Raw genomic sequence first — 19,822 nt, 5'->3', positions numbered from 1 at the left:
TGCGGAGCGAGCGGAGAAGGTTCCAAAGAGAGGATCCGATGCAAGGGCGCGTGTGTTTCATCAACAGAAGAGTTACGATTATGAGCGTAGTCAGATGGGGGGGGGCAGCGGGGGCCATATGACCACCTTCTCTCCCTCCTTTTAACTGACGGAAGAAAATGAATTGAACTCGATCATGATTAATTTCTTGGGTTCCAAGTTGAAATCGCGTTTAGGCAGAACATTATTAACCTTTATCCAGCCAACATACTTTTCACGTGCTGAAAAACACACTAAAATGTGCATAACTTTTTTTTTGTTTCTGGAAAGAATTTGTTCAAATTTGATACAACTGTACTTCTTTTTGGGCGTGTGTATCATTCTAGAAATTGATTTAGATTTTCCTCCAAATGTTATTATTAAGATTTGCACTAATCATTCCGAAAATTACTCTATTTTTTCAGGAAATATTTGTTTATTTAAATCATCCAAAAACTTATCTAGGAATTACATTTCTGGATAAATTTTCTTCAGGAGATTAATTTTCATGCAATTCCAGCATTTTGGACAAATTTACTATACTCTTACGGAATTTCTTCACGCATTCCTTCTCCAACTCGTTTAACAATTAAAACCAGAATTTATTGATAGATTATTTAAATTTATTATAAGCTCTCATTTCAAGAAATTTTTCATTCCTAAAAACAACGATGTAGGGGAAGTGGTGGTAAAATGAACAGGGTTGGTAAAATGAACACCGTGCCTTTTATCGAGAAAAAACAAATTTCGATGATTTTTTATCACGCACGGACGATTTAGAGTATAAATCTGAGTGTTCGAGTTGATACGTAGGTCAATTGAAGTGAAAATATCAACGAAAATTAAGATTTTAGAAAACCACCTTTGAAAATTAGAACTGACGTAACTTTTAGCTCGGGAGACTTGAGGTTTTTCAGTGAGGTGAATATCGTTATGATATGGTGTCATATCTGATACTTTTAGAATTCTTTTTGAATGGGTTACAATCATTAATGGATGTATTTTCGGTGGGACAATGAAAATTTTCAGAAATATTTGTTTTGCTCACGTTTTTTGCATGGTGTTCATTTTACCACCAATCGCTGTTCATTTTACCCACATAGTGCAGGTAAAATGAACATTTGCATCGCTTTTTGATAGCGATGAAAATATGTGAAAATTTAGCTATTTTAGTCTGAACCCATGTCGCTGTAATCTATAACATCCCTATTTTTGATGGTGTGCGATAGAACTATACAAATTCCTCGTTTTTCTATCAGAAACAAGATGATTTCCTTAAGGTGTTCATTTTACCACCCCTTCCCCTACAACGATGTATTTTAACATGTCGAAGATTACTTTCCTGAGAAATGACTCCAAAAATTGCAAGTTTTGTTTAAAATTCCGAACATGACTCATATTCCAAATAATCAACTTGTTATAGTGAATTTTCTAGAAAATCGCTCAAATTTTTATTACAGGATGATAAATTCTTTCATGATTCAAGTCCTCCATGTTTCACAGTTTTGTAAATATCAATTTTTACCTTTGCAATAAAAAATCGTCCAAAGATAATTTTAAGAAATGTACTTAAAAAAAACTTTAAGAGTTCAGTTCCAACTGAGCTGACAATTTTTGATATATAATCAAAATTTTACCTAGAATACAATGAGCGGTGTAGAGTGAAAAATATTTTTGAAACCCTACTTGGTACCTTACATATAAATTGTGAAATTTCTCAGGAAAGAGATCTGATTAGGAATATGTGGAGTGATTTGATCAAAATACATAAACAATTATAAGTAGTAATTATGCAATATACCGAACATAACTTCAAGCGGAATTTTGGGTTATTATTATTATTTGTTGAAAAATACCTGGAGAAACTCTCAAAGTATTTTATGGACGAATCTTTGCTAAAATTTTTGTATGAGCTCATTCAGTCGAATCTCGTGCTTTCAAAAGCAAAATCTTTCGATGGAATATCTAGAGAATTTTTGGTTTTAAAAGAGTCTCAAGTTTATGGAGAATTCCTAGATAAATCTCTACAGGTATCTCGATATGAAACCCAAGGAACTCCTGACAAATTTCTTTGGGGTACATCGTAGCTCTTGTTGTAGGATGCCTGCAGAAGTTCTGAAGTTATAACTGGACGAAACGCTGAAAAAAAAAAACGTTTTCCATAGCGCCTCCTTCATGCTTCAAAAGCCATGTTCTGTATATGTTGCTGAGCTAGCAGCTATACATTACACCTTAGAGTACATCAGTTCTCTCCCACCCGACTACTTCTTAATTTTTTCCGACAGTGTAAGCTCTCTGGAGGCTGTTCGATCAATGAAGCCGGTGAAGCACTCAGCGTACTTCCTGAATAGAATACGCAAAGCATTGAGTGCTTTGTCAAATCGCTCTTACACTATTACCCTAGCTTGGGTCCCTTCCCATTGCTCCATTCCGGTCAATGAGAAAGCGGACTCTCTGGCTAAGGTAGGCGCTAAAGAAGGCGATGTTTACGAGCGTCAAATCGCCTTCGATGATTTGTTTGCATTGGCCCTTCGGGAGACCTTGATCAGCTGGCAACAGAAAAGGAGAGGCGGAGAAATGGGTAGATGGCTACATTCCATATTTCCACAGGTGTCGAAAAAAACATGGTTTAAGGGGTTGGGCATGTGTCGGCTTATGTCTAATCACTATTCGTTAAATGCGCATACCCACCGTATTGGGCTCTCAGAAAGCAATCTCTGTGTTTGCGGCGTGGCTTACCAGGATATCGAACATGTCGTATGGGGATGTGGTGAGCATCGTGGCATCAGATCTGAACTGACTGAAACTCTCCGGATCCGAGGAAGACAGCAGAAACCTGTTAGGGAAGTGTTGGCGGCCCTTGATTTGGAATATATGAATTTTATATGCTTGTTTTTGAAGCGTATCAATATCCGAGTTTGATTATCGTTCGCTCCCTGTCTTTCGTTTTCCCCTTCAAATTGTCCTCTTCTCGTCGTGTCTCCCACAAATCGCTTCTGTTTAGTTTCGTTACAGATCTGGATATCCTGTTTCATCAGCATAGTAATCTAAATAGCTTAATAAATCCTTTTCTTTCCTGTTGTATAAATCACTAACCTTAAAACTTCCCCAAACTAACATAGTTTTTAAAATCAATACAATATTAAAAATGTGAAAAAATGTAAAAAAAGAAAAGTTTTCGGCTCTGTTATGCCCTGCGGCACCTGAGCCTTCCAAATAAACTAGTTAAGTAAAAAAACTTTTTTAGCAAATAAAGCTCTCAGTTAATAACTGTGGAAGTGATCATTGATTACAAGTTGAGAATCAAGCTCTGTCCCAATGAAAACGTAATGATAAGAAGAAGAAGATGATTCGAGGTTGTCGCTAACCTATACGTGAAATCATATGGAGCTTGGTGCCATCTATCTATGGGTATATGAAGTTTAGCATTAGCATTAAGCATTTCGCAAAAACTCGTAGGTGGTATAGTTCTAGACCATTGTAACGAGGGTTGCCTCTTTCCCGTCCATTACCAAAGTCAGAAATTTGGGACTAACCTCTAACACTAACTCTTAGACAAGATAGACGTTGTGGTAGGTCATTTGGCATAAAGTCGTTAGGTATAAAGTCGTTTGGCATAATGGTGGTTTGGTATAATGAGTCTGAAACCAAGGGTTTCTTAAGATGATATTCGCTTTTATGTTTCTTTTGAATCCCTACGACGACATCAGGCTTATTTTGGAGTCAATTGATACAAAAATGACACTTTGTTCAACAATCAATATGCTCTTGAATAAGCTAAAGCATATTAGGAAAGTTATTGCCAATAGTATTTTATTATTTATGCAGAAATTTCCCCTTCTTTTAAATATGAATGGTTCTTTTGTGTTGCGCTATTGGACATAATTTTTGCACAGAAGATTATATATCTAAATCTTCTGTGCAAAAATTGTTAGCACAAATTTACCCTTTTTAAAACATTGGATGTTCTTTCTAAATATGATGTAACCATAATTATAGGTATAAAACTATTGATTTAAAAATTTAATAAATTCTACTTTCTTTTATACATACACTGTTCTTTGGTACTATATTTTTTAGATACTTATGTTTACAACTGATGCAAGAGCGGCAATTTATAACATTGATCTGCTCAAGTTATCAGCGAAAAGAGAAATTGATTACTGCAGTTACTCCGATGATTTTGAACGCAATTTTTGATGTCCTACTTTCTATTATGTCGCAACAACTTTTGGCGATTGAACGTATTGGATTGTATTGATTATAAATTTTGTCTACATTTAAAAATAGGTTATTCTTTATATTAATACTGTTATAAGATAACATTTAGTAAAGATAGCTTTTTTTCAATGTGTTGTGCTTTCAAGCTATGCTGTGAGAAGATTTTTTGTTTGCGTTGAACATTTTAAACGAAAAATAATCTGCTCTCGAATATAGACTATTTTTGCATTATGCTGCAATAATAGATCTTTGAATTAGAGCTTTCGATATTTTGCAAATAAATTTTCCCTTCTTTTGAGTAATTTTCATCAAGTGTTACATCCCAACTGAGAAAGAGCTTAATCCGCAGCGAAATGGTCTATGAGCGTTTTCTTTATTATTAACTGTCTTTACTGCCAATTTTCTATATTCATATTTACTATACACGCTCAAAAAAGAGTTCTGGAAAACGTGAACTGTCAAAAATACACCATGAACTACCAAAAAAGGTCACATAAACATGATCTAGTTCACGGTGTATTTTTGCTTGTTGACGAGTTCACGTCTGCTGTTCACGGATTTTTTTTTCTGTGTATGTTCTGGATAGTAGAAAAATTATTATCTGAAAAAATCTTCCATCAGACCCGTCACGAATTGGTTACAACAACTCGACCAGTGGATTACAACAAAAATACATCAAAATTGTATCATGAATTGTTACAAATAACATTTTTTTTTTTCATTTTTGTAGAAGCACTTTGGGTTGATGGAGCAAATTATAACATAATTAAAACAAAATCAATCACAATAACAAATGCTGTTTCAAATATGTTTCAATTTAAAACATAATTATAACACAATATGTTATAAAAAAAATCTGAGATCCATTGCTTACACATGTGCGCTTTTATGCATGTAAAGAAAATAACAAATCTTGTTATACTTCAGTCATGGAAATTAACAAAATTATATATTATGTTTGATTTAAAACATAGTGAGCTACATTACTGTTTAAATCAAATGAAATTTTGTTATAATTTTAGTTATTTAGCTGCTAACCAGCCAAAATAATAACAAATTTTGTTAGAAAAATGCACTAACTGAGTAACAAAATCTGTTACTACTCTGTTGGTCTTGAGTGATCGGGAATGTTTGACATCTCTCTAATGTCACAACAATGCTTGGCATTCATGGCTTGGCAAATTCCTTAAACGACCACTTGTTGAGTGCCTACCAAGCTATGGGCTCGTTAGTGCTAATCTCGGTAAAAGCTTTAAAAAATGCCGATATTCATTCTAAATCACTCATTACGCCAAACGGCCTTATACCAAACGACTCTATGCCAAACGGGTACAATCGTTTGACGCATCCTCAGAAACACATCCAGCAACATTTCGAAGAGATACTTCGAAGATTTTTAATACGTTCGAAAATATTAGATAAGAATTTCAGGATTTCTTTCAAAAACTTCGCGCTAGCGCTAGGGGAGTTTCTTCAAGGAAGAAGCATTTTTTTGTTCAGAATTCGATCGTTTGGAAATATCTTTCAAGAATCTTGTTGAGTTCCCCCATTCCCCCTCTATTCAGCAGTTACTCGTTGAGAGACTTTAATTAATTGTTGATTTCGATCAAATTTTGAATACGTTAAATCGTGATAAAACATTCAAAATAATATTTGATCCCTAGTTATGCAGGGCTTTTGCAGTTGGTATAATTCAAGAGGGCAGGATCCGTCATTTATTTCAGAAGACTTTGCTAGGCAATGTCGCCAAGAACACCTAGAACTGCTTTTTCAATAGCTTCAACTATCCTCAAAAACCTATTTAAGAGCTCCTTCGATAATGAGAACCGTAATCCGGGGGCAAATTGATCGCTATTTCACAACTGTTTGTAATGTTATCATTTGGAATTCAAATATTGTCAATTTTATTTCGGTAAAATCAGTACTTCATTGATCTCTATCAGTTTATGTAACCGATTTTCTATGAAATAAAATTTAACATATCATAAAATTAGTTTTAATATCAAAAATTTAAAATGACACATTGGGGCGAAATTGATCACTAAATAATGAAGCATATTTAAGAATGTAAAATTTCCCTATCTACTAAATTTGGTTCTCCTGAATCCGAAAATGATGTCATAATCCTTACAACTCGTATATATCATCATTTTATTGCACAATTTAACTTTGTAAATCTGCATAATACGCCTAAATGTATGCAATTTTCCTTGAAATGAGCACGTTATTCAACAATTAACGGTTTTATGAGCAAAAAAATATTCTTGTAATGCTATACGATTTCAAAAATGAGTTCAGCAATTCACACTGAATCTTACACAACAATTTTAACACTCAAAGTTTGCATGCAGGCTTAGCATCAGTAGATTTTTTAGTACCGACATTTCCAACAGTACTGCTAACACCTTCAAAAATTGTGAATATTTCTATGCAAAACTGATCTTAATAAAATAAAATAGTTTAAAATCATAATTAAACATTTATAAACTAGAAAACATTGAATGTCAGTGATGCCAACGAAGTATTAAGCATCCTTGAAAGGAAAAGCTATTTGGTACCGACTTGATCGAATTCAACCCAGTGATCAATTTGCCCCCGGATTACGGTACACAACTTTGGCATAGTTGTACTCTGTAGATCCTCCTTAGACACCCTGAGATTTTTCCAGGAGTTCAACAACGGAGCTGACTTTCCAGTAGCAGTGACGAATAGATACTTGAACAAACATTCATGGACGGCCCCTTACAGTGCAGGTGATCAAGCATTGCAGAATTCGTTCTCAATTGATTTCGAAGCAAGCGAAGAAAAACATCGCATCTGTGTCGGTCCATGAACGGCATTGTTTCGCAAGTTAAGTTTGATCGTTTTGCTGATGAAAATCCTTACTACGCCCATGGTCGACCTAAGAGATACGACTTATCGAACGCAGTGGCGGCACATCCGCGACAACACGGCCAGTCACGGATTAGTAGTTTGAGGGTTCGCTTAGCGACTTTCATGGATTTAACTGCTTCTACTTGATGGAACGAAATGGGATGTATAGAGATGTGGAAACAAAACAAACAAAGACATTTACCACTACAGCTTTGTCACGGCTGGCAGCTGTTTGTGTCGCATTTGCTGGGCAAGTTCTCGACGATGAGCTGCTTCAAGTATGATCGTTTCGTCTTACCTAATAAGTAGCTTTCGAACAGCGCTTCGATCAAGTAACAAAGGTAAGCAAACGCACTTCGCTGACATTTCCTAATAGATTGATTTGTCATTTGCAGCTACAGTATTGAAGACCGGTTTTGGTGTTGGAAGATACGGAAACAATCATAATATTGCTGTCGGGGCAATGTCATTGATAACTGCTAGGGCACGATTAATGATCGAACTAGTTCAGCTCCGTCAAGTTGAATGATCTGATGAGCTAAATGATGCAATATGGGGATATGATGGGCAGGTTTATCACTGTTCTAAACGACGTAAGCACCATTGACAAATTCAGCATTCTAATTCCATTATTGAGCGTATAATTGTAAATACTATGTTTTGATATCGATAGGGCGTTTATTCGAACTCTTATCTAGATTATCAGCGCAAAAAAACTTAAACTTTTCGTTATTTGTCGTTCAAATGACAAAAAGGAGCTGAAAACGTCAGTTGCATTGTCGACTATCCAAACCTGTGCAAAATTTTAAGGCGATTGTTTGAGACTTTTGCAGAACTGGTAGAAGATCTCTTTTTAGAGGCTTAGGTTTAGGTCACTATTTTAATGCAAATCTCTAAAAAATCTTTATTTTTAATGGATTGTAGCCAAAATCACTTTTACTCTTTTTCTGCTTGCAATGTCCTGTTGCAAGTTTTTGAGGCTCCTGAGATACCATAAAAAACGATTACGCAACTATGTCACAAGTTTTTTTTGCTATTTTTTCACATTCTTCGAAGAAAAGCTTCAGATTTTTTCGAGCGATTTCTTCACAGGTTTCTTCTCAAAAATTATCAAGGAGTCCTCCAGAAATTCCTCAACAGATTCCCTAATCAATGCTCCCAGAAATTCCTTCAGCGATTTTTCAAAGGATTCTTAGAGGAATTTCTCCACAATTCTTCTCTCAGCGCTAGTATTTTTATATAAAATTGCTCTGAAAATTTCCCTATGAACTATCTCAGGTAACCTCCAGAGATTTTTCTGCTAACTCTTCATCAATTTCTCTAAATGCTACTCAATGAGATCCTTGAAAGGTTTCTACAGGAGTTCTTCCAAGAACATCCACAAAGGCTCATTGCAGAATTTTCGGGGAATATCCCATAGAACAACGGGCATAGAGTATATTCGTACCTGCCACACGGTATCCACATGCAAAAATCATCAATATGGCAAAGAAAGTTCTCAGTTGATAACTGTGGAAGTGCTCATAAGAAGACTAAGCCTCTTCTTCTCTTGGCATTACGTCTTCACTGTTTCTCAGCTTAGTGTTCAATGAGCACTTCTAAAGTTATTAACTGATAGCTTTCTTTGCCAAAGTTGCCATTTTTCGCATTCGTATATCGTTCTAAAGGTACGATGATACTCTATGTCCAGGGAAGTTAAGGAAATTTCCATTACGAAAAGATCGTGGACTGACCGGGAATCGAACCCAGACACTTTCAGCATGGCTTTGCTTTGTAGTTACGGACTGTAACCATTCGGCTATGGAAGGCTAAGGAACAAATTATATAAAGAAACTCATTCTGAAGGTTCATTGATCGATGAATAATGTTTTCTTTTCCCCTAATAGGCAGTCAGTGCAAACGTAATGTCAACAATACTTACAACACTCCGCAAACAATGAAAAATAGATTGCACCGAGAGGAGTGAAACCATTCACGTCAAACCCAATCTCCCGTGCAATCCAATCACTTTTACCGCCTCTCTCTATCCAACACGAATCACTGAGCACGTTTCCCTGGCTGGAATGTGTATCTCGCCCGGTTTCAAATTGCCGTCGATTCTCACGTGCGACATGTGCTAAATATAAACCAGTCAAGTCAGTTTCGGTCCCGCAGAGTTCTTCCAGAGCGGTACCATACCTTTTAGATCTGTATCACAGTGGTTTGGAGGCGGAGGCATCCTCAACACTTTTGTGGTTAAAATCCAAAGTTTGGAGCAGATTCTTTGGATTTTGAAGTCTACACAACTCTTTCAGTAGACCGTGGATGTGATTTTTCATGAAAATTTATATTGGCTTGTTTTGGGGTATTCAGTGGTCGACACTCAATTACCGATCTCAAAATATGATCACATAGTTTACGGACAGCCTCTTACACATTAAAAATATTGTTTAATATGTCTCCTCAATTGAACATAATAACTTTGGTTCATCATTGTTTACCAATAAATTATTTGGTTGATATCTTTACCCATTTCGCACAAGAAAGTTGCGCATAAAAACGATTGGCATATAGAGTAGTTTCATTCAAGAACAGGTGGCATTTCAAAGAATGCATATAATTCTCATTACATTTTTTTTGTTCAATCGCATCTTTAACATTTACAGTACTATGTGCCGAAATCGAAGTTTCGAAATTATTTAACTTCGGAATCGTTCAATCGATTTTAATCAAATTTTCAGGAAAAATCACGCATTGAAAATTTCGAATGCGGTGAAGGTTTCGGTCTTAGGTCCAAATTTGTTGGGGTACCTAGGGTATTTCGAAATGAAAATGATGTGAGAAATCAAAAAATCTTATCAATAATTTAATAAAATTAGTGTTTAATCAATCTCTTGGGCAGAATGTATCAGCTGTTTGGAATTAGGAGAATATTACATACCGATACAACAAATGGTGAATTTTCTAAGAAAGCGCTAAGGTTATTAATGTGGAGAAACTTGTAAAACACCAAGTTGAGAAGAAGTCTTTATTCCGGTTGGGTCGTGAAGCTAAACAGAAAAGTAAGCATATGAGAAGATTTATATTCAATACTGTGCGAAAAATCATGTTATTCAAGCCGTCACACACGACAACTGCACAAGAGGTCCCGAAAGTGGCCATTTGATGCCCAATCGAAACATGTCACCGAATGTTGTTACATTTATTTTCTTACAATAAACGCGTAATTGTTGAATGTTTGTCCATTTGCCTTAAATCATGAAATAATGTGTAAAAGTCCCCAAAGCCAAATGATTGGAACCGTACAAAGGTATAACAATTAAATACTCCAAGAAAGCACATGGTTTGTGGCGTGTTAATATTTTTCTCAGATCCAGATTCTTCAATGATTTCTTTTGGAATAGTTCCAAGAATGCTACCAGCGATTTCTCAATGGATACTTCGAAGAATTTCTCCAGAATTTGGCCAGAGTTTCAGGCTAAAAAATCTGAAGTAATTTTCACAGAGATTTGTGCTGATTCTCTCACCGATTTTTTTCAGTTTTTACTTCTAGAAGATTTACCACCGATCCTACCAAAGTTCTTCCACAAAAGGTTTTCCCGAAAAAAAATTTTGTACAGTTGTTGTGGAAGCGATGTAGGTACGATACGCAAACAGTTTCAACACTAAATAAATCGCACTCGCTCTTTTCGCGTGTGTAGGAACATGAGATGGATGGATATGGGTTATGAAAGGGGTCCGCGTGGTCTGTAGGGATTTGACTTCTAAACTTGTAACCAACTCAGTTAGTGGGTCACCAAGTGGCTCGGTAGCTTAGTTGGTAAAGCGCTCGTCTAGCATACAAGAGTCCTGGGTTCAAATCCCAGCCGAGCACGTGGATTCATAATTTCACCCATAATTTGTCCATCTTTACCACGCGTAATGAGTTTATTAATTTACTCTCAGGAGTTGTTCCAAAAATCATGCAGGCATTATTCGATGAAATTTATTATAAAATTTCCCAAGAGTTCATCGATAAAGTTGACCTAGGATTAAGTTAAGTATTTAAAACGATTTTGTGGAAGGATTACTTAGAAAGTTCGTGAAAATAATCAAGTAATATGTGAATGAAATCTACAGTAACACGAGCAGTTGTACTTGTAATGTCGCGAGCCTCGTTGGTTAAATGTACGACTCGTGCTGAAAAAATCATCATTTTGCAACTTGTTGCATAAATAACTATAGAAATATTCTTATAAAAATGTATGTTCAACTTAGGAATCGAACTTTGTTGTGGATCCTGTTAGGTTCGCGATTCATGTAAGGAATTGGTTTTGGTTCAAAATTGTTTTTTTTTTTCAAGCAAGAGGTCTCTTAAGTTCTTATTTTCAAGACGATCAGTCTCTACTAGCCGTGATTTCCCCAATATATCATCTAGGAAAAAAACAAAGCGCTCTCCAGAGAAACATTCTGGATACGTTTTTAAGAAAAAGGTTGTTTTTTCCTTAAGATCGAATAGACTGTTTTCTATATCTGACAAACTTTAACAATTAAAGGCACTTTCAGATCACTTGATAATCATTCTTGTTTTTTGTGGAAGTTGAATAAAAAATTATCAATTTTTTTTATTATTTTTTCTATGTTGTTCACACGTTTAACCAAAACAGAAAGTTTTTTTAAAGAGAAAAATACTTTGAAATTTATAGTTTGATAATTATTTTTTCAATGATACCTATCTTTGAAAATAAATTTTTAATCATCTAAAATAAACTATTCGTCAATAATTTATGTATTTTAGAGGACTTCTTAAACCTGGAATTATTTTTTAAACTCTGGGAATTTAATTTCTGTAAATGAGTAGACACCCTGTACATTCTGCCAAATAAAACAATGTTACGTTGATCCAACAAATTTGGACCATCACCGAATTCGAAATGTTCAATGTATGAATAAAAAATATAGCTCATTTATGATTTTTTTCTGTAAATTTCATCAAAATTGATCAAACAATCACGAAGTTATAGAATTTTAAAAAACTTCGCCGTCAGCACCCAGTACTGTAAAGGTTAAAACAAAATCCGTGTTATGTCTTTTTCTCATGACATTTCATAGCGTATTTTGTTTTTTTTTTTCAATTCCATTCCATTTTCTTATAACAAGCATTTTTCACTTTTATTGAGTCACTGCGGTTAAAAAATGTCATTTAGCCTTTTTTTCTATTTCCCGAGTAATTCTAGTATATTTTTTTCGAAATTGATCTGAAAAGAACGATTTTCATTTCATATTAAAATAAACCCAAAATGTATATAGTAGTATGGTACAACCAGTAAAGGGCGAACACGAAATTATTGCGACACCAAAAATGTCATGCCAATTTTCTTATAATGTTTAGAATCAAACCAAAATTTTAGGGTAGTTTTATACATATATTTACTTCAAAAATGAAAAGAAAAGTTAATCGATGAAGCGTTGAGTGTAAAATTGAAGCCATTTTCGTTTGATGCCCTCCATCAAAGTCTTTACAGTGTCATCCGGTACCAGTTTTTCAGTTTTTTTTTCATTTTGTTAACATGTCCTTCTCGTCTTTGACTGTCTAATTGCTCTTCCGAAGTTCCCGCTTCATTATTGCCCAGTACTGCTCCACCGGGGGCAGCTCCGGACAGTTTGGCGGATTCATGTCTTTTGGAACAAAATGGACAGAATTGGCCTCATACCACTCCAGGACACTTTTAGAATAGTGGCATGATGCCAAATCTATCCAAAATAGCGGAGCTTCGACGTGCTGCTGCAAGAACGGCATAAAACGCTTCTCGAGGCACTCAGATTTTTAGATCTCGCAATTTACTGTACCCTTTGTCACGAAAGGCTCACTCCTCAGTCCGCAAGAGCAGATGACCTGCCAAATGAAATATTTGGAGGCGAACTTCGACATTTCCTTCTTCTTAAATTTGTCGTCCACATCGAACTTGCTCTTGCCGGTGAAAAACTCCAACCCCGGAATTTGCTTAAAATCGGCTTTGATATACGTTTTGTCGTCCATCACACAGCAGCCATATTTTGTCAGCATCTTCTCGTACACTCAGGCAAATAGACTATCGATAAACATAGGAACCCCTTATGAAAATTCGCCACAAGAAATCGGATTGAAATTCATAAATTTGCCTTATGAAACCAGAAGTTGAAAACAAAAAACGTTTTCGCGGCAACCTGGAATCGAACCAAGAACTTTGCGATCGATAGGCCCGAGCGTACACCCCGCGCCTATCGACGCCTTGGTGTGGAGTAATGGTAAAACGATACATAAAGCGTTCGTATTGCAATAATCGTTCCACCTTTCATAAGGCAAAATGTATGAAATTCTACAGTCCAGTTCGCTGCGTGTAGTGCTTCCATGCCCGAGTTTTAGCTGTCGATTGTTGCCGCTCATCGTGGTTTGGAAAGTTTTGTATCTTGTATATATGTAGTCCAGCTCTTTTCTTTGCATTCTGGACCTAGCTCTGCGACATGCCGATTTTTTTAGCCAAATCACGGCTTGAGACGTTGGGATTTGCTTTAATCACCCGCTTTACCTTTCCCTCCGTCTTTTTGTTCTCCGGTCCTAGTTTTCTTCCAGCTCCTTTGCCGTGGTCCAACGTCAACTGCTCCTGGAACCGCTTTAACACTCTGGAACGGTTGAATGGTGAATGTTCAACATTTTTCCCAACTGCCGGTGCAACAGGTCAGGAAATTCCAGGCGCTTGGAAAGAATTTGTTCTCTCGACTCGCGTTGGTTCACCTCCATTTTCGTTGAATCGAAAACACGACTTCGAGTTTGACAACATGTAAACAGTACATATTAATGAGAAAGTGTGCAAAATTTGGTTGATTTTTACCCAATGGTAGAAAAGTTGCCCTGTTAAATGTGTCGCAATCAATCATCGTGTTCGCCCTTTATTGTTAGCAATTACGATAGCCGACACGTTTTTGTTGACATTCGACAGCCGTTGCCTTCAGCATTCACAACATGAGTGATCAAACAAACATACAAAAGAAAAATGTCAATTGAATGCAGCTGACCACGATGGCGTCACCAGAAAACGGTACGGTTTTGTTTATTTCTACCATTTTTCGTAATAAGAAAAGCAGCTCTTATTGTATGTAATACACTAAAGTAGTTCAAAATTTAAAAAGTTTGAAAATCCAATCTCCCATATCTTTCTTACTATCTTTACCATAAAAAATAGGTTTCTGTGTTAAATTATCACCGAAAAATTGGAAAATTTTCATAGAACAGATTGGATTTCCAAACTTTTTAAAACTTTGAACTGAGACACTAGGCTTACAGTCGACATAACAAGCAAGATAAAACCGTTCTTGTCATTTGTAATCGAACATATCTGAAATCTATGCAAAGTTCTTCAGTTAGAAAATGTCCGTGTATTAGACGACATTCATTTCACAGTGATTGCCTTCCTTGATGTTCATTCTACCGCTCGTGCTGTAGTATATTCTCTATCCTCCGTGAAATCGAACCACTGTGCTGCGGTCTCTTACTAGCAGCGGTCTAATGTGGCATGTTGAGGCGAGGTGACATTTCAAAAGTGTTCTTCCATCCGCATTGGCGTGAGAGGGGCAATGCAAGTGGTGTACTAACATCTTCGCACCACACTAACTGTGCCTGCATGCAATCTTTCGTCAAGCACATTTTGCCCTGGGCACAGACAGGTATCCGAGATAGATTGTTCTGCTTGGCTCCCATTCCATTAGGTTCGGCCGGGCGCGCTATGTTGCCAGACCTGACCTATATTACGGTTGTTTTATGTAACTTTATATGTATACTACTGTGGGCCAGGCGGATCAACCGAAACCGGCCGACACTCGTCGTTCTGCTGGTGGAAACCGAAAGGCAAAAGTTGAGCCTAATACACTCAGCGAAATCGAAATAGCACCACCCTGTTTTCTCTCTGCTGGTTTACAAAAACTATTTTGTATGACCACTATGAAATAAGCGCACATGAATACCTATCTAATGGGGTGGAGCGGATTTGAGTTTTATTTGGAACATTTTTTTTTTTCACCATGCACCACCAACTCTTGCATTGGTCCATACGTGAAACTAATGTATGGCTCATTTCACAGTGAACATCAAAATAACATGCAAAATAGTTCTTAAGTAGCAGTGGAAAAATAGGGCGATGTTATTTTAATTTCGCTGACTGTATCGCAGGGCATTCTCGGTCGCCGCGGTTCAACTGGTTGGGGGATCGCCATGAGTGTGGGTGTCGCTTACAAGAGGCTCGGCGGAGGCTATCGATTCACACTACACTCAGTACCCACTGCAAATCTTGCGGTTAGTCAGCGGTTAGGGAAAACTCGTTTTATACAAACGCTAAGGAAGGAGGAATCGTTCGGAGTACTATCCAACCGAGTCGGGTTTGGGCTTGGTTAGTTGCTTTCGCTCTCTCTCTCTCTCAGGAGGAACATTATCTGACTGACAACTGCTTGCGACACTTTATTTTTGTATAGGTCCACCAGCAGTGGTTCCTTCTCATACACGAATTGACACCCCAATGATTGTGAAAATACATAAAAGTAATGAACACCATTACCCACAATGGGAATCATGTAACAACAAATGAATAAATGACAGACAATACAAAAATCACTGAACGTATAAGGTACCGTGGGGCAAGTGGGTAATGGATTTCGCATATCTGGGATTCTTCAAATTCTAGAGACCTTAAATCAAAACAAATGAGGTCGTGTATATTTTTAGCTTGACTTCCACCAAATATAAGCAGTATACTGAAATTGATTTTTATGTAGAATTGAAGAAAAAATTACAGAAAAAGTTTTTAAAAAACGTCTCTTTACTTTTCACTTGCCCCACAGGTGGGGCAAGTGAAAAGTTTTGCGTTTTAAACAATAAATTCAAAAACTAACAGTTTCAATCACGATTTCAATTACCTTTAACATTTGTTAAGGTGTCCCAATGAACAATAACATAAGTAACGTGTAAACAAAGAAAATGTTATTCTTGTTACTTGAATTTTCTTCTGTTCAGTTATGTTTGTTGAAATGATTCGTCAACATTATAACTGCAACATTTCCAACATCCAACATCCAATTCTTACATCATGGGACAGCAATTGCATTTCTGCTCTGTAGAATTTCCACTGCTCATTATTTGCTTTTAGGAAAATCGGATATGACGTCCGATAACTCTTCAAGGGAAATCAAACGGAATCCTTTAATAAAGTATTTAGAAACTTTTTTATAGGGATAGACCTATACCCCATTTTTTATGTTTTGAACTAGCTTTATTCCACAAGATTTCCGTGCGTTCTCTGATATTGGAACTTTTCAATCGACGTCTTCTTTTTAATCGGCTGTCCGAAGTAAACATATTATTATCGTAATATTTGGCAACATTTTTTTAGAGAAGTTCCATGATTTGGCCATGATAACAGCATTTAACGCTTTGAGTATAGTGTTTCTTGAATTATCAGCACGTACTGTTGCTCTATGATAATAGCGAACCTTTTATACTTATAGCTACCTAAAGAGAAAACACAAATTCAATCTCTAATGAGAAACTTTTCACTTGCCCCACGTGATTAGAAAATTAACAGTGTTTCAATTTAGTTATTTTTAGGTCTATGTCAAATTAATTCTAAAACTTTTTTATTGCAGTTTAAAACTGTCAGAAGGGACAACTTAGAAGTGGTACAGAAAATTATTTTCCGCAACTTTTTCCTACTGAAAATATTAAAATAAGATTGCACGCCGCCAACTTGTTACGGAGTGATAGTTGACAGGTTAACAATATTTCGCTCTATTATGCAATAATGGCTGAGAAATCTCAGAAATCTCTTGCCTATCCTAATGTCCTCAATGGCCTCAAAGGTTTACGCATGAGTTTAAAACGTTAATTAACATATTCAGTAAAATATACCAATTATTTTCACTTACCCCATTTACCCACTTGCCCCGCGGTACCTTAAATAAATTTGTAACGTTCCCACTGTCTATTTTATAGAGAACGTTACACTTAAATAAATGAAAACCCGAATTTAGTACTATACCATTTAATTCCGCTGGAGCTTGTATCCTTTGACAGATACGCGCGTTTCGACATCAAGGCCGTCTTCAGTGTCGTGTACTAGACTCGACTCGACGACGCATTGTTTTGAAAAAGAAAAGTGAGCGGGGTGCGTCCCGAGCGTATGTTCACCAGGAGGTGCGGTTCAAACAGAGTACATTCTGGTATCCAGCGGCCGAGTATGAAATGTTGTATCACGTCAACTAAACCTAAGATGGCAGCCTTATCAACGTGATATAATTAGCGCGACTCCGGTAAGATAGCATACCAAAGCTTTAACTTACCACGAAAAATTGAGAAAAAAAAGAAATAGAAAATGATATTTTTGGCAACCGACCGGCAACGAAATAAGCATTGTGAATGGAAGTTTCATAAATGGAATGTCAGAACGTTAAATGAACCCGGACGTGCGAGCCTTTTGACTCGTGAACTGCAGAAGGTTGGAATGGGCGTGGCCGCCATTCAAGAAGTACGGTGGCCTAGATCTGGAGAACGTGAATTCCGGGCGATTGATCCCATCGCCAACACTAACGTTCAAATATAACTCTATCACAGCGGCGGTGATAAGGTAGAACATGGAGTCGGTTTCGTAGTGATCGGGAAGCAGATGAAACGCGTTAACCGAATAGCGAGCGAATCTGTGTACTGAGGAAACGAGGCAAATTCTTCAATTACAGCCTGATCAACATCTATGCACCGATGAACGACAAACCCGATTACGTGAAGGACGCGTTCTTTGGAGGCCTTGATAAGGCCTATGAAGAGTGCCCAAAACACGACGTGAAAATCGTCATCGGAGATGAAAACACGCAGGTCGGAAGAGAGGTTTTTTCAGTCCAATCATCGGTAAGGAGAGCCTTCACTCCGTTACCAATGACAATGGCCTACGACTAGTGACTTTAGCTGCTCCAAGAGGAATGGCCAGCACCTACTTTTTACGTAAGGATATTCAAAAGTACACCTGGAGGCTCCCAAATGGTGATAGGCCTTATTCTGGTGGATAGCCGACATTCCTCAGATGTCATCGATGTTAGGAGTATCAGGGGTCCTAAAATTGACTCGGATCACTACCTCGTAGTCGCGTAAAATTCGAGCACGGTAGCTGTAGCGGGCCCAGATAGCCGTAGCGGTAAACGCGCAGCAATTCAGCAAGAACAAGCTGAGGGTCGTGAGTTCGAATCCCACCGGTCGAGGATCTTTTCGGGTTGGAAATTTTCTCGACTTTCCAGGGCATAGAGTATCTTCGTAACTGCCACACGATATACGCATGCAAAAATGGTCATTGGCATAGTAAGCTCTCAGTTAATAACTGTGGAAGTGCTCATTAGAACACTAAGAAAGCAGGCTCTGTCCCAGTGGGGATGTAACGCTAGAAAGAAGAAGAAGAAGCTGTAGTGAATTCAAAACCACAGCGAACAATGCGATTCAATACCCAGCGCATCTCAGCAGAGTGTTACATCTGAATACCACCGGTACAGGGCACAGGGAAGCAAGATCAGTCGAAAAGCGAATCCATCGCAGAAAGAAAAAATGAGAATGTGATAGCCCAGGCGCAAAACTGTATGGAACAGAACGATATGCGACGATTCTATGAAACTGTCAATAGCGTGCGCCGTCTCTCGTCATGTGCAACGACCGTGGAGGTAATTTGACAGATAAAACGATGGTGGCTGCCAGGTGGAAAGAGCACTTCGAAACGTTATTGAATGGAAGGAACAATAGAGCTTCGGAGAACAGAATAAACATCGACAACAATGGTCACGCTGTGGATCCTCCATCACTAGATGAGGTTAAGAATGCGATCAAGGAGCTGAAGAACAACAAGGCTGCTGGGAAGGATGAGCTCTGGGCCGAACTTCTCAAGCACGATAGTGAGTTGCTGCATAGAATAATTCACCATATACTACTAAGGATATGGGAGGAAGAGGAACTACCTGCTAGCTGGATGGATCAAGTATACGGGTTGCGGGTGAGATTTCAACATCCTTCGTAACCTTAGACGGATTGAAGCAGGGAGATGCACTTTCAAACCTATTGTTCAACATAGCGTTAGAAGGATCAATAAGGAGAGCTTGCGTGCATAGGAACGGCACTATCATCACACGTTCGTATATGCTCCTTGGTTTTGCGGACGATATCGACATAATCGAAACGGGTTGTTTGGAAAAAAGGAGTCGGGAAACTGGCGTTCGGGGAAATGACATTCGAGAAAACGACATTCGGGAAAAAGAAGCCCCTTTGTAAAATATAGTTGTTTCCGAAAATACACATTTAAATTTGCGGTGGTTTATGAAAAAAATCAATTTGATAGAAATTTCAAACGTTGTCCATTCCAAAGATGTGGATCACTGGCAGAGGAGGGTACTTATTATGGATAAAACCGACTCATATTATGGATCAGAATACTATATTAGCAATTAGGTAAATGAATGATGTGTTAGTGAAAGCATACGTTTTGGCGTTTGTTTCAGAATCGCCTTATCTTTGCTTTGATCCATAACTGTGCTATGGTTTACAATGCCCTACAGCTATGAATCGACGTTTCTTGGAATATGATTGACGTATTATTTCACAGGAACTGAAAGCAAACGTTCATTATAATGGATTGTAAAACTTTCAAGTTGAATTGATGATAAATTTTGTATTTAATCCAGTACTGACCCTCATCTG

The 19,822-nt window shown here is 37.3% G+C and overlaps 1 protein-coding gene across 1 annotated transcript in view; it reads left to right on the top strand.

Moving 5' to 3' along the window:
• The window catches only part of LOC5567836 (CD2-associated protein), an 81,433-nt gene that overhangs the window by 44,673 nt on the left and 16,938 nt on the right, over positions 1-19,822 (top strand). The gene's annotated exons all lie outside the window — the stretch shown is intronic.

Source organism: Aedes aegypti, chromosome 1 (genome assembly GCF_002204515.2).
Source record: "Aedes aegypti strain LVP_AGWG chromosome 1, AaegL5.0 Primary Assembly, whole genome shotgun sequence".
Lineage (NCBI taxonomy): Eukaryota > Metazoa > Arthropoda > Insecta > Diptera > Culicidae > Aedes > Aedes aegypti.
The sequence above is the reverse complement of the archived record's forward strand: the minus strand, read 5'-3'. Positions and strand labels throughout refer to the sequence as shown.